The sequence below is a fragment of the Dermacentor andersoni genome, chromosome 8, assembly GCF_023375885.2.
Source record: "Dermacentor andersoni chromosome 8, qqDerAnde1_hic_scaffold, whole genome shotgun sequence".
NCBI lineage: Eukaryota > Metazoa > Arthropoda > Arachnida > Ixodida > Ixodidae > Dermacentor > Dermacentor andersoni.
Window position 1 is genome coordinate 50,606,345 of NC_092821.1, and position 15,261 is coordinate 50,621,605.

Consider the following 15,261-nt stretch of genomic DNA (forward strand, 5'->3'; position numbering starts at 1 on the left):
TCATTGATAGACCTCCAATCAGGCCATTCGCAAATCTCGGTAGATGACATGGACCGTGAGAACACTGCCTTTGTAACACTTTATGGCCTCTAGAAATTCAAGGTTATTCCGTTCAGCCTTTTTATGCCCCGATAACTTTGGAAAGAATGATGGACTACTTAATTGGCGGCTAATATTGGGCCACGTCTCTGTGTTGTTCAGACGATGTCATAGTATTTTCCCCAACTTTCACGAGTCGTAAAACTCGTCCATCGGCTATTCTTGCTGTTTTCCTAAGCGCCGGTGTGCGATCGATTTAACCTGAGTGTCACGTTGGACGTCGTCAAGTTACTGTTCTTGGCCGTCTCGTCAGTGCCGCTGGCGTTCAACCCGACCCTGAGAAGATTCGCGCTGCCCAGAACTTTCATGTTCCGCCTTCCGCTGCGCACGTAAGAAGCTTTGTTGGAAGATGTTTATATTTCCATCCTTTCGTCAAGAATTTCGCCGAAACCACTCGCCAGTCACCGACTTGCTTAATAACGACGTTGCTTTCACATGGGGCCTTGCTCAAACCAAAGCCTCCTCCGCTCTCGTACGCTTGCTCACGGCTCCCCAAATGCTTGCTCATTATGATTTATGTGCCGCCACTGAACTTCTCAAGGATGCGAGTGGCTATGGAATTGGGCTGTACTTATTGAATGACAGCGTACCGCAGAGCTCGTGAGTGCATATGCTAGCTGCCTGCCGTCAGCAGCCGAGAGGGACTAATCAATTACCGAACGGGAGTGCCGAGCGTTAGTTTGGGCAGCTGCCCAATACCTGACCTACTTATATGGCCGCACATTTTCCGTGGTTACCAATCACCACGCGTTGTGCTAGCTCTCCTCACTTAAAAACCGCACTGGGCGATTGGTTAGATGGGCGCTACGGCTCCAAGAAAATTCATTTGCTTTTTTATATAAGTCAGTGCGTTTGCACAAGGACGCCGACTACCTTTCCCGTAATCCTATCGACAGCCATGATTATGATGCGCGTGACACCAACTCTTGCGTTCTGGCCATTTCTGACCTGTTATCATCGTCTGAATTCTGGACATTCGCAGCCCTCGCTGCGCATGTTCGTGCTTCGCGACGACGTTCTCTAGCATCGCAGCTTACGCCCTGAAGGACCAGTATATTTACTTGGTGTCCATGCCATCTCCGGGCATCAGTTCTTGAGCAGTTGCATGACGCCCCTGCTTCAAGCCACTTCGGCGTTTCGCGTACTGACGACCGCCTCTGGAACCGCTTCTACTAGCGAGGCCTGTACCGCTCTGTGCGCTGCTACGTTGCAGCCTGTGCGCTTTGTCAGCGCCGCCAAAAGCTGGTGTGCGGCCCGCTAACCGCACTAAACCCATCGATGTGCCCTCAGAATCACCATTTCGGGTTGGTCTCGCTCTTCTCGGCCCTTTCCCGATACCGAAACCCGGCAATAAGTGAGTCGTCACGACTGATTACGCGAGCCGGTACGCTATCATGCGAGCTTTCCGCACAAATTGCGCCACTGAAGTGGCAGAATTCCTTTTATAATATGTCATTCACTATCACGCCGCACCCCGGCAGCTCCTCACTGATCGCTGCCGCACCTCTTTGTCCCGACTAGCAAAAGACCTACTTCACTCGTGGCCTGCTGAGCAGAAGCTTTCCACCGCCTACCACCCACAGAATAACGGACTGACGAAATGCTCTTCATGTACGTTTCTGACGACCACAGTGATTATGACAGCACGTTACCCTTCATTACTTTCGCCTGTAATTCGTCCCGTCACGACACCCGTCGCCTTTTCACCCTTTTACCGCCGTTCGGCCACCACCGTTCTTTGCCCCTTGACGCACTGCTTCCTTCCTCAAAGAACACTCCCACTGAATATGCTCAAGATATCGTCGCCTAGGTTCACACGGCACGCCAGATTGCCGGCTCCCGGCTCGCTGAGTATCAGGCCACGCAGAAGATCCGGTATTATAGCCGACCGACGGGCGTTCGATTTCCTGATGGCTCCGTTGTCCTCGTATGGACGCCACGTCGCCGCGTCAGTTTGCCTGAAAAGCTGCTCCCGCGCTACACAGGGCACTACACGATATTGGGTCAGCCAGGTGATGTGAACTATGCAATTCCTCCGATGGACTTGCGTGTGCCCGCGAACGTTGTCCCGGATGAAGCCTTACGTTTCCACGAATTCACCTCCATTATAGTTGGCGCCGAGACGGCGCCTTGATAGGCGGGGTTTAGGTTACGGCGCAATCAAGCGTGGTACCGGACCGAAGAGAATATGACGTGTAGAGGTGGAATCAGTCTCGATAGCCATCTTGTCAGTGCATCGTTGTCTCTCTTGTAAATATTGTAAATGCATCTTCATATGTGACTTCTGCAACGTAAGAATATAAAGCTTGATATCAATTTGTGTACGCATTCAAAATAAGTTTCTTATATCTAGCGAGGAGCTAATATAGGCTAGCATAGCTTAAGGTTTTACGTAGGATCATATTCTGAGCTTTAGTCTTGTCGCTTGGCATACAAGCTGATAGTTGCCGTTTTTGAAAGGCAATTTTCCGTTGCGCTTGTTCGCAGATAACGCTTAGAGATAATTTCAGTTTAGTCATTCTGCGATATTAAAATCAAGTTACAGAAAGTTTTTCACCAGCTGGCTTTATTTACTCGCACTCTTCAGGTCAAATTTGCGCTAATAAATGAGACGTTTTACTCGCCCTTTGTCACGTCGGAAGTGCAGCTGCTTTTGCCGTTTCATGCTATATATAATTACAAAGCGGTACAAAGCCACCAATTTTTTTCTCATTCTTACATTCCATGTCGCTATCGTGGTATACGAAATATTGCTGTGCCATCCTGTACTAATAGCCGTATATGAATGTTGCGCCCTGCCCGCAAGTTCATCGACTATAAATGTATCTGGATTCTTTCTTGCCATCCCAGATACATCAAACTTTAAGTCTTCGTGGTACGTGAGGTGCTCACCTTATAACAAAGTTCTTTTCTCAATGTTTATTGAAACCCCTATTTCATGTAAACCATAGTGGCAAATATGTACAAATCATGTTCACTGCCTAAATATACTTTGCTGTGGCCATAACTATCTGGTGAAACAGGTTTCTTTTATTCAACACGAACTAACCGGCCAAACTGAGCCAGTGATCTCTGCCCGCGCAAAATTCTGCAATTATTTTTTAAAATTAAGATTGGCTTTCTTCTTCACAGGGAAATGTCACTATAATGGACATACTATCTCCGATGGGAACTCGTTATGGCCATCGGACTGCACGCTACTTTTATGCAATGCAGCCGGACAACATATGATTCTTTACGGGTACGGTATTTCATGCATGCAACCTAAAATGCCTTAAAGGTAGGACACTTCTTGCACGGGATATTTTAAATACCGCGGAAAAGATGATGGTGAAAAGTTTAGGTTTTAACAACGTGCCACTCAAGCAGTACGCCTACTCACCCTTCCTCATAATTTAAGCCGATATTGAAAACCTGGATTATTACACTGATGCTTAAAGAAAGACTGATCAAAATCGTTTACTATCCCATGAATAATATAACACTAATAAGAAAATGTTTATTATAGAAGTCTCCTAGTCTGTAAACATCCTAAATTGTTATTCGAAATGTAGTACAATTATAACAAGAAATAAAAACAATCTTGTTTCAGGTGTCCTCCACCATACGATTACGAGGCAGAAACTTCCCCGAATGAGAATGATTGGCCCAACTGCTGCTATGAGAATAAATAGTGGAGTCTTCAACCTGCTACTATTCCATTTGCAAGATTTTTGGCAACGAGATGACTACTGATTATTTCACAATAAAAGACCAAGCTGACTGCGCAAATAACCCAGCTTGCACAAAAGAGATATAATCATTCATATTCATGGATACTTCGACTTGACCGTCCAAAATCGAGATTGAAAAAGTGAACATCCAGAAGAATTCAATCAACCCGAAAATTCGGCAATAAGGCGGGTGATGGAAGACGATTAAAATTGTGCGTTCTAGCAGCCTACAATTAGTTTTTTGTTGTTGTTGTTTTCGTTTGTTTTCCTTCTTGGCTAGAAATTTTGGCAGGAATTTAACGACGTAGGTATTTGTTTTTACTTCGCCCGGTTTGAAGAGAACGCAATTAACGAAGGCGCGAATGTTTGCATTGTGGGGAGTGTGGACTGAAGGGGCAGCTGCTAGCTCCTTAATTTGGTAGTAAACTCAGCAACAACGAAGAAAAGTTACGCTCACCTTTTGGACCGGCAGAAGAAGCTAAGAATTAATGACGAACTGAAGGTATTTGCGTACCTTGCTGCCCCGAGTACAACTATATACGTGTTATACAATCCCCGTTGCCCCGAGTACAACTATATACGTGTTATACAATCCCCGTTGCCCCGAGTACAACTATATACGTGTTACACAGTCGTACGTACATATGGCCATGTTATCTCAATAGTGCATCTTGAAACGACGATATCATTTGTAGTCGATCAGGATAAAAAAATTTAACGTATGATTAGTTCTGGCGACAATGAAGTTGGCAGAACGTCGCGCTCTTTATAGATAGCCTATGGTGCTGCGAGCAAAGTGCTCGGGAAAGTCGGACCGTCCCCTAGATAGTGCAGTCTGACACGGCGCGAGCTGTAGCGCTAAAGCGTGAGCTGTGGCGATGAAAAAAGGCCAGAAACTGGCACGCGGCGCACGGACCGAGCCTTTTAATAAGCTGGATGCAATTGGAACTAGAGTACTATGCATGCTTGAGCGAACGTTAAGGGACTGTCAATTAGGTTTTATGGCATGGCACATCTGAACATTAACAGCGACGATGGAGTACCACACCACTTGATGATGCTGACTGGCCTGCACTGTGTATGGCGCACCCGCATGGCGGAATTTCACTGTGACCTGGGAGCGCGACACGCTTGGCAGTTGTTATTCAAGTGCGTGACACTTCCTTTAGAAATGCAGAGACTGCAAGGGTGTGTTTATTAGTGACTGTCGAGGTTACAGCCTTCGACAACGTTCAGAGAACATCAAACGACACTGCCAGCCCAGTTGCACTGATGGTTCAAACTGTACAATGATTTTATGTTGGTTGTACAATTTTCGTTTTGTCATTGATGTACGCGTGTTTCACTGTGGCCGACAAGAAAAAAATAAACGACCGTGGGTTAGGTGTTAGAGCACCGCGCTGCTAAGCGCCACGGCAGCAGATGGATTCCACCATAGGTCACACGTTATTTTCTTTTTGTTAAAGCTAGACACGAACCTAGCAACTTACTGCAATCTGCCAAAATTGATACAAAGTGTGATTTATATTAATAAAGAAAGAAAAGTGATCGTGGCCTAATTGTATGAGCACCCGTCTTCTGCTCTGAGTTAAATGTTCGATGTCCACATAGGTCTCACTTCATTATTCCGAAAGCATTGTATGGCTCATGAAGCGTAAAACGCGGCGGCTTGGCCGGAGATTGCACAAAAAGTGACGGGGTCACAAAGACGTGTTCGTGCCACTGCTCGCGCGCTCGTCGTCGTATTCTTTTTCATCTGGCTTCGATGCCGCTCATCATGCCAGCGTTCCCATACTGCCCCTCCCTCTGCAAAGTTCTGATGGCACTGGTGCACTACCAGTAAGTGTGGTGATTTCAGCGAGTTCTCTCGTGCGCTCCGATGGACGAACCTTCGACTTCTAAGTCATTAGATGCGCCCGGCTACTATGGATTACGCAAGTACGCGAATGAGGCCGGGGCACGTAAAATGATGCAAGGCTACCTGAAAGCAATACCATTACGTTTGCTAAAACGAGTCATCAAAGGGAAGACGGCGCAATGCTTTCGCATTCATCCACGTTGGGATACCAAAATGGCCTTGTCCTTTATTTTTTTCATAAAGCGAGATGAGGTAGTGTCGTACCTACCGCAATATGTCAAGCATGAAGTAATAAAAACTTTGACCCTACTTATTACAACTTATTTTCATAAAGTGGCGATAGCGTTATGGAACCGGCAGTATTTTGTATTTTCTAAGGTACATTATCTATCATGCTTTGTTCTTCAGGTGCCGAGTGCGAAACCACCCTGAATATACATTTTTTTGCTCTTATATTGCAGCAGCGTGGCAGCTGACGCTGCAAGAGGATGCAGTGGCGCAGCGTTCGCTGCGGCTAGCTGACAAAGGAAAGAATTTGGCGCCTGATCGCTTGCGCGCCGCCGCAGTCTAGGCAGCCGAGCCGACCGAGTGATCGAGCAGCCTCTCTGATTGTGGAACTTTAGAACTGCTGCCTTCACCGTTCTTTCTACTTTGTTAGAACCAGCCATGCAGTTTCTGACGCGTGTTTGTCTTTGAATTGCGGAGCATCACCTGCCTAACACGTCTTTTTGCTCACGTAAGTAGCCAACGGCACTTTTATATTGTTACGGGAGAATAAAATATATCTATTTGCAATATATACAGTTACGAGGTTGTAGCTCAGTAGTCAGGGTACCACCGTCTACCGATCGTCGAGACACCTTAACCTCCTCTTCACGTCACAACGTCCTTTCGTCCCCAGCGGCACCAACAGGTATGTGACATTAACCCCCGGCGGCCGAAGCATCGTCTCGATGCTTCCTAGGGTGTCGAATCAGTGTGCGAGTTATAGGGCTTTAGTCGCGAAACGGTGCACGATATCAGTTATTGGTGGGGTAGAAAACGTCGAAGTCACAGGTGATATCACATATGTGAGGCTGGTGACTTGGCGAAGAACTCAGTATGTCCCGACGTATCGCGGCAGCAGTTCTTCGCAAAGGCAGATGCGGCGGGAGGGCAACCGAAGCCGGACAAGTGACCCAAGGCTGAAACGAACGTCCCGACAACGACTGGCGTAACGATCCTTCTGGCTAGTCTGAGACGCCAGAAGTCGGTCACAGGCAATGCGACGTGCTGTGGCCGCGAGAACAATGGCGTCATGAGCATAGAACGTGGTAATGGTGGTATCGGAAGGGAGCAGCGAGTCAAGAGGCAGGAGTGGGTCACGGCCATATTCTTGATAAAACGGAGAATTGGAAGGAAGTAAATCAACTTTATTCAAGGTCCTGCAGGCCACGAGAGCTTTGGGGCTCTCGTGGAGCGGGCGTCTCCCACGACGGAATCGGGAAGTTGAGTTTCCTGGCGGCGACGTGGACCTGCTAGACGGCCCAGAGTTGGGGAGCGAGTTCTTCGCTCCGGATTGCTTCAAACTTGGGCTTGTCCGGTCCGGAGTTCATGTGAGCTTGCGAGCACGGCTCGCAAGCTCACATGACGTTAATGGATGCATTGCTATTGGTGCAATGGGACTTGTCGTAGAGCTCAGGCATGTAGTGGTGTAGTCTGTTTTGCGTGGGGTACGTGTCTGTCTGTAGCATTCTGAGTATAACTGCCTGAGCTCGAGTGAGCGTGCGGTGTGGCGGGCTACACTCTCTGCGTTGTAGGCAGTGCACCACAATAGCGCACTGTGGTGTCGTCACTTTCCGTCCTTGTTAGCTAGCGCTAAATATGCTTTCCAAGTAGTGTCTAGTGATTTCATTGTATGTAGTGGGGGCGCCCTTGTTCTCCGAGTGGTTGGGTGAAGCCGCGTCGTCTTTAAGCGCGCGCGCAGCCTCGTCTGCCGTCTCGTTAAGGTCGGGGACGTCGCCGATCTTTGGTCCTAAGTGTGCCGGAACCAGTATATAACGTGGTTCTTAATCTATTTCTTTGTGACAATTCTGAGAGCCTGTGCGCAGACCATGCCCTTTTGAAAAGCTCTGATAGCGGCTATGGAGTCGCTGTAGCTGTGCCAACGATTGTCGTCGGTGAGCGCAACGGCCATCGCAACCTGTTCGGCCTGTTCAGGCTTAAAACTGCCACTGCAAAAGCTTTGTTTCCCTCCTTTGCCGCCGCGTCCGCAAAAGCTGAACGTTCGCGGTTCGCCAAGGCTTGGTTAAGGAGGAATCATCCTCTCGCTTGTCGTCTATCCCTGTTGTTTTCGGGGTGTACGTTTCTAGGTATAGGTGGGACCGCGATCTTGGCGCGGATGTCCCATAGGAGGTTCGCAAAGTCTTTTTCTATGTTTCCTTGAGCAAAGCCTAGCTTCCCTAGTATCGTGCGCCCCGGAGGCGTCGTCGAGGTAACACACACAGACGGTCCAATTCAAGCCTCGGAGAAGAGCGTCCATTATTCTGTCGAACGCAGCTGGGGCATTTCAAAGCCTGAAGGGCATGACTCTGAATTGAAAAGGTCTATCAGGCGTAATAAAGGCTGTCTTCTCGCGGTCCTTCTTATCCACAGCGATCTCTCAGTAGCCCGAGCGGATGACAATCGATGAAAAATATTTAGCCCCATGTAGAGAGTCAAGTGCATCATCCGTACGAGGAAATGGACAAACGTACATCTAAGTGATCTTGTTCAGATGGCGATATTCAACACACAATTTCCTGGTGTTGTCTTTTTTCTTGACCAGGACAACTTGTGAGGCCCATGGGCTAGCGGAAGGCTCTGCGATGTTGTTCTTAACCATCTTCGCGACTTCACTTTGAATGATGCTGAGCTTCGCAGCAGACACATGGTAGTGGCGTGACTACGGCTGTCTGGCCGAGCGGGCGCTCATCGAAATCGAAAAAGTCGTAACTAAACAGAATACGCCTAAGGTCTTCAGTTTAAACTGGAGAGAAGTTGGTAGGAATCATTTTATTGACGCCGTGGTAGGGTGACGAGGCCGAGCGGGACAATGCGACGATAGGGCTGACAGAGGCGGATATAGTGTGGGCGAGCGGGGAATATTTCGTACTCGCGCACAGGTGTCAGGCGGGCCACTGTCAGCTTACTAGGAAGAATATGTGCAACAGACCCAAAGTTGAGAACGGGAAGCCGAATAAAATTATCCACAATGGTGACGCCATGCTGCGGTGTTCTGCAGCGCGACGTCATGGTGTAGAATAATGTCAACAAGCGGAGAGACGATGTAGTCGCCATCAGGAACATGTTACAGGTACCGTACTAACGGCTTGAGGCGGCAATCGGGCAAATTAGGCAGAGCACAGGGACGGATTATGTGCATCAGAAGCAAAGTAGCTGTCAGAAGGAAGCTCCAAGTGAACGAAACCTGTAGCGCAGTCTATTAAGGCAGAATGGGTCGAACGAAAGTGAAGCCCCAAGATCAGTTCATGCGGATAGCGCTCTTGCACAATAAACAACACGGTGGGCTGATGGCCGGCAATTGTGATTCGTGCTGTACACATGCCAAAAACAGGTGGCGTACTGCCGTAGGTAACGCGTACTGTGCGCGGTACGGCAGGCGTGAGGATCTTTCTGAGTCTTTTGCGAAAGGTGGCACTCATTACAGACATCTGCGCACCAGTGTCGGCGAGGGAGTTGACTGGGACTCCATCCACCTCAACGTCTAGTGTACTTCCAAGGGTAGGCAATGGAATGACAGAATTTTCAGCCCGAGTCGTTGATGCAGCGTCGTCTCCTGGAGCTGCACCAACTACTTTTCCTGTGCCACGCACGTGGGAGAACAACAACGGTTTACCTGCGGCGAAGGAGACCGACGACTTAGGGACGATGGTGACCGGCTGGTTCGGAAGGTCGCAGGGACGTTGTTGGTATTCGTAGATAAAGGACACACAGGGAAATGGGGAGCACCTTGATCTCGACGATCGGACGGAAAGCTCCACCTAGGGAGCGATGACCAACGACGACGGCAATGACGAGCGATATGTCGACCACGCGAGCAATTGAAACAAATCGGGCTATCATCCGGTGTTCTCCATTAGGCCGGGTTACGACGGCGAGTTGGAACCGCTGAAAACCGGCAAGCAGTGTTTGGGCGGGCCGGTCCTGACTTACAGCAGCATCATGAATGGGGCAGAGAGATGGGAGGTCTAAATTTGCTATCACTTGTCTGACAATGGCCTGTATAAGCGAGACATAACATGCTTTGTCTGGGCAATGCTGACGACGAAGAGCGGAAGACATGGCTTCGAGCTCGCGACGAATTAACCACGTTAGATCTTCTTGTCCAGATAGTGGAAGTCTACGTGGCTTACACAAAGACGTCGAAGCTGTATTTGCTAACTTGTTGAGCTGCTGTGTAATGCGGAGACTCTTTAATAGTCTTTAATGATAGCGTCCACCGAGTCATAGTACTTGCGGATAAGCAGGTTAAACGCGTCATCTGCTATGCCCTTCAGGATGTGGCCAATCTTATCGGTCTCGTTGATGTCTTTGTCAACTTCACGACAGAGCGCGAGAAGATCTTGAATATATGCGACGTAAGATTCTGTTGACGTTTGATCACGGGTCGATAGCTCCTTTTTGGCTGCCAACTGACGGCCAGAGGGATTTCCAAAAAGCTCTAGAAGCTTCTGCTTGCAGACGTCCCAAATCGTTATGTCATGTTTGTGGGTCTCGTACCTTGCTAGTGTTGTGTTTCGAGGGAAGAATATCACATTCGCTAGCATTCGCGTTGCGTCCCACCAATTATTTTCGCTTACACGCTCATACCAGGAAATCAAGTCCTCAACGTCCCTGCTATCGATGCCATTGAAGGTCCCTGGGTCACGCGGCTGGGACAACACGACGGAGGTCAGAGACCACGGCAACGGTCATGGGCGGTCGGTTATTGGGGCGCTTTGGCTGTCGATCATCGTGCCAGACCCTACGCTGCGACCGCTGCGCTGCGTCGCGTTGGTACCCCGCACGTCCAACAAAATGTTGCGAGGCGTAGACATGCACAAGTATTGCTTATGCAAGGCGGATGTTGAAGGTGCCAGCTCACACTAGAACATGGCGGCGGAAACGCCCCAGCAACAACATTCTTTCGTCATCGTCTCTTGTCTGCAAGTCCTGCGGGGGTATTCTGTAAGAGTGCATATAGTGGACTGTCCATTTCGGTCGCTACAGATTGGCTAGGGCCACTCATCTCCACCTCTCTCGTACAGCTGCATCCAGTCAGCAGCGGCCGAAATGGACAGTCCACTAGGTGGGCTCTTACTGAATACCACACCTCCCCTGTTCTGCATCGCTAGAATATATTCATACAATAATTACTAGAGGGAACTATGGCGCTGGTGTCAGGGGAGCTGTTACCTGGGCGGTTCAACTCGCATTGGATTTATGGGAAGCCCATGGATTTGCCTAAACGTCGTCCTTCTTGCTTTAAACGTCTCTTTGACTTTGTAAAGTAGTGATTATCAACAAAGTACTCTGTATTAAATAATAAAAAAACACATTGTTATAACCATCCTCTAGTACAGACCTCTAGTACAGAAGCCCACATGGACACCATCATGCCACGGAGGCATGCATCGTCAAGTAGCACAAAACGCCCTTATCAATTTCTTGCGGGCAAGCGAGTCTTGAGGCGCTTGGCGCGTTTAAATTTGGATACCTGGATAGGTTGACCCGCTATTAGTAGCGATTGTGTGTGTTGGCTGAGTATTCTACAGACGCGGAAAGGAAAAGCCCCACAATAATTAAACATTTACACTCGGTGGTGTGCTTTGCCTTTCCTGCAGCTCCGCTGGCAGCCAACATTGGCAAAGCTGAATAGGTGCTATTTTTTTTTTCTTTTTTTGTATGAGTGCATCGGAACACTATGCTGCGCAGCACGGGGAAGACCTCTGAGAGCAGGGGCTGCTTTGGATTTCACGCGACATTGAAGCCTGGGTCTGCGCTACAAATTTAGGGTGACAGTTAAGATGACCGAAAAACATTTTTATTGCGAGACTATCAATCGGCTGCAACGGTCATTTGACCCCAATGCAGTTTCTGCTTATAGTAAACAATGTTGCCCTGCTTCGCAGAACCACCAATGAATAGATACTCTCAATCTGAGATGTTAAGTACACTTCTGCAGCCACGTCATGCAGGGGAAGGAAAGGCAGCCGACATTTAGCAAGCTAGACTCATTCATTATCTCTTTCAGGAAGAAAACGTGACACATATTCTGCAGCTATGCTGGAAGAACACCGCAGCATATGCGACAACAAAGTCTCCGTTGAAAAGAAAAGTTACTGGTGATTTATTTCCAATGTTGGGGTGCTATAACGTAAAACTATTCCAAACTTTTCTAATCCAATTCTGCAATCAGCCTACCGCGATTGCTCAAAAAGTTTTTGGGCCACCCCCACTTCACCTGTCTGTCACGCAATGTCACGAAAACTGCGATAGCTCCCCATCTGGTATAAGGGGCACAAAATGATTGTGCATAATTTGACCGAGCAAGACAAAAATAGTTATTTCTGATTCGACACCTTTTTGCCATAAGCCCTCGGCTATTGGTCAAAAGTTTTCGGGCTGCAGCCACTTCACCTGCCTCTCACGCGACGTCACAAAACCGCAAAAACTTACCCCGTCAAAGTGACGCGTACGCGTTAAAGATGCATTATTATGCCGAACAAAACTGAATTTTCTACTGAATAGGCGCAGGCTGCCCCGTTCCGAAAGGAATAAAAGATGGCTGCCGCCGATCGCTCCGGCACTGGCTACTCGCTCCTGCCAGAGAGCATGGGTGTATTTGCGTGTAATAAAACTTTTTGCGTGGCCGTGTAACGTTTTCCAGAAATTTCGGCACGTTTACGACCTCGTTCTGCGAAGTCTTCTTTGGTGAGGATCCGTTTTAGCGTCATTCTTAAGCTTCCGTTGCATGCCACCGCGATAGTGGACGAGCCACCGCAAGCTAAGTAAGAGAAAGCGGACCAATCGCAGCCGCCGGCACCACCCTCTTCATCTGGTTATCGATATTCAGTGCAGTGGCTCGGCCCCATCGAATCCCTCTCCACTTTAGCATGCTCCTCACCTCTTGTGAGCCAATTAGATAAGACAAGCCGCTCCCTGCAGGCAATGTTATTCGTTTTTCAAGCAAACGAAAGTGACCTGCTATGAACAAGGGCAGCATTTCATTGGTCTGTTCAGAGAACCCTGCGGGTGACCGCCCCATGCTTTCGTCGGCGGTTACGCAAATTTGACGTCAGGAGATTGGAATAAAAACATATTGGAATAGTTTTACGTTATACGGCCCTTGTTGAGGCATACTGTACTGTTTACGGGCACCCTGAATCGCCTTTTTATTTAAGTAGAGAAATGCATTTGAAGTTAAAATAGACCATTTAAAGAATACTTCGCTGTGAGCAGTACGTCAAAGCATTAAGCAGAAGCGGAAATATTGGAAATCAATAATCACGATTGATCCCTTTCGCGGTGTTTTCGCTCCTTCTTCAATGTCTTGCACTGTACAGGCTATGGCTTAGCGTGGCGTCCTCACAACGCTCCGCTTGCTGAACGTCACTGTGGCGGGTAGTTCAAATTTGATTTTGGGTGTTCACGTAGATGCCACTACTTCTGATTTTCGCACCTACGAAGCGCCAAACGTTAGCCACGCGTGGTTGTCCTCAGCGAACCGCAATGTGGTTAGTCAGCTCTACGGACCTTAGATGCAAGCGCTGGGTTTGCATATTGGCTCCCTAAGTCAGCCAACTCGTCGCAGCACCCCACGGCGGTCGAGGTAATCTACGCTACGTAGCCGACCTACCTGCAACTGTAGTGTGTATTCCCAGCATTTGTTTCATGCACAACATGGCTTCAGTGCGCGCTCGCGCTCATATGCTACACTATAGCTGTGCTCCGTACTGCAGATTTGCTTTGTCCTGGACCAGCTTGACCGTCTGATAGTATCGACATGCACATTGCGCATTTTGAAGCGCTATCAATAGCTCAATGCGAAGCAAAGTCTTCGAAGGTGTCTAACCAGGAGCAGCCAGGAGTGAGCGCTTACTGAGAAGCGTGCGTGCTTTCTGGCCTTAAGTGATGCGGGGTGCAAGGGTAATTGATCGTTCAAAACTCAACGAAATTAACAAGACTCGACGGCTCCGACGCTGATAAGCAGGACGCAGGGCAGCGAAAGTTTGTTTCCCGCTCGGGAGGCCATGGCCTAGTGTGAGCATACGATAGTCATCTTATTGTGGAAGTACGTAATTGAATAAAGGGAAAATCAGACATCCACCCGTTCGTAGCAATTGCTACAAAGGAAACCCATACGGGTTCCTCGAAAGAAAAGCCTCATAGTTGAAGAAAAATTCGTCCTGGTCCGGGACTCGAACCCGGGACCACCGCCTGTCCGGGGCAGCCGCTCTACCATCTGAGCTAACCAGGCGGCTAGCAGATGACAGGGCGAAGTCGAATTTGTCGACAACTCGAAGCAAAGGCAAGAGTTTCACATAATTGTTCTGCGGAAACCCGCAAGGTGGACAGAAGTAATTAATGAAGAGAAAATCGGACATCCACCCGTTTCTAGCAATTGCTACAAAGGAAACCCATATGGGTTCCTCGAAAGAAAAGCCTAGTAGTTGAAGAAAAATTCGTCCTGGTCCGGGACTCGAACCCAGGACCACCGCTTTTCCGGGGCAGCCGCTCTATCATGATCAACCCCTCAACCCGTTCCTAGCAATTGCTACAAAGGCTACTTGCTAATTCTCTACAAAGGCTGCAAGTAGCCTTTGCGGCAATTGCTAAGAACGGGTGGATGCCTGATTTTTCCTTCATTAATTATTTCTCTCCACCTTGCGGGTTTCCGCAGAACTATTATGTCAAACTCTTGCCTTTGCTTCTAGTGTTTGACAAATTCGACTTCGCCCTACCATCTGCTAGCCACCTGGTTAGCTCAGATGGTTAGCTCAGATTACACTGACCCTTCCTGTTACATCGGTTCACTTCACCTTTTGAGGCGCACATTGAAATCATTCGCACAATGCTGAGAAGTTCTAGCGTGCTCAACCTTGGTTCTAAGGCGAACTTGGGGCCAAGCTCAAGAACACCTTCAAGGTAGTCTGGAAGACTAACCTCGTCGATGGCTCGAACGCAAAAAGGTCTTGTAGCTCTCTTTTATTCCGATGCTGGCGCGTAGGCCGGGTAGGGCCCTCTGCCACAAGAATTCTGTGCCGCTGCTGATGATCGCTAGGAAGTCGCTCCAATTCCTGCTGGTACCTTGTTCTCTCCGTCGAGCGTCCAGAAACACCCTCAGCAAACCTTTCCCCAGCCGCGCTTGCCTTTGCCACTTACTTCTTATTATATTTTTATTACAATAAAATTATTTATTATATTATATTATTCAGGACTCTGATGCCAGGACAAATGAAAGGGGTGAGGCCACCAAACAACCACAGTACTTCCTTGGGCAGGTGCTTGCAGTGAATGTAGAAGGAAAGTGACCTAGCTTGGCAATCGGCATAGATAAGGAGGAGGGCA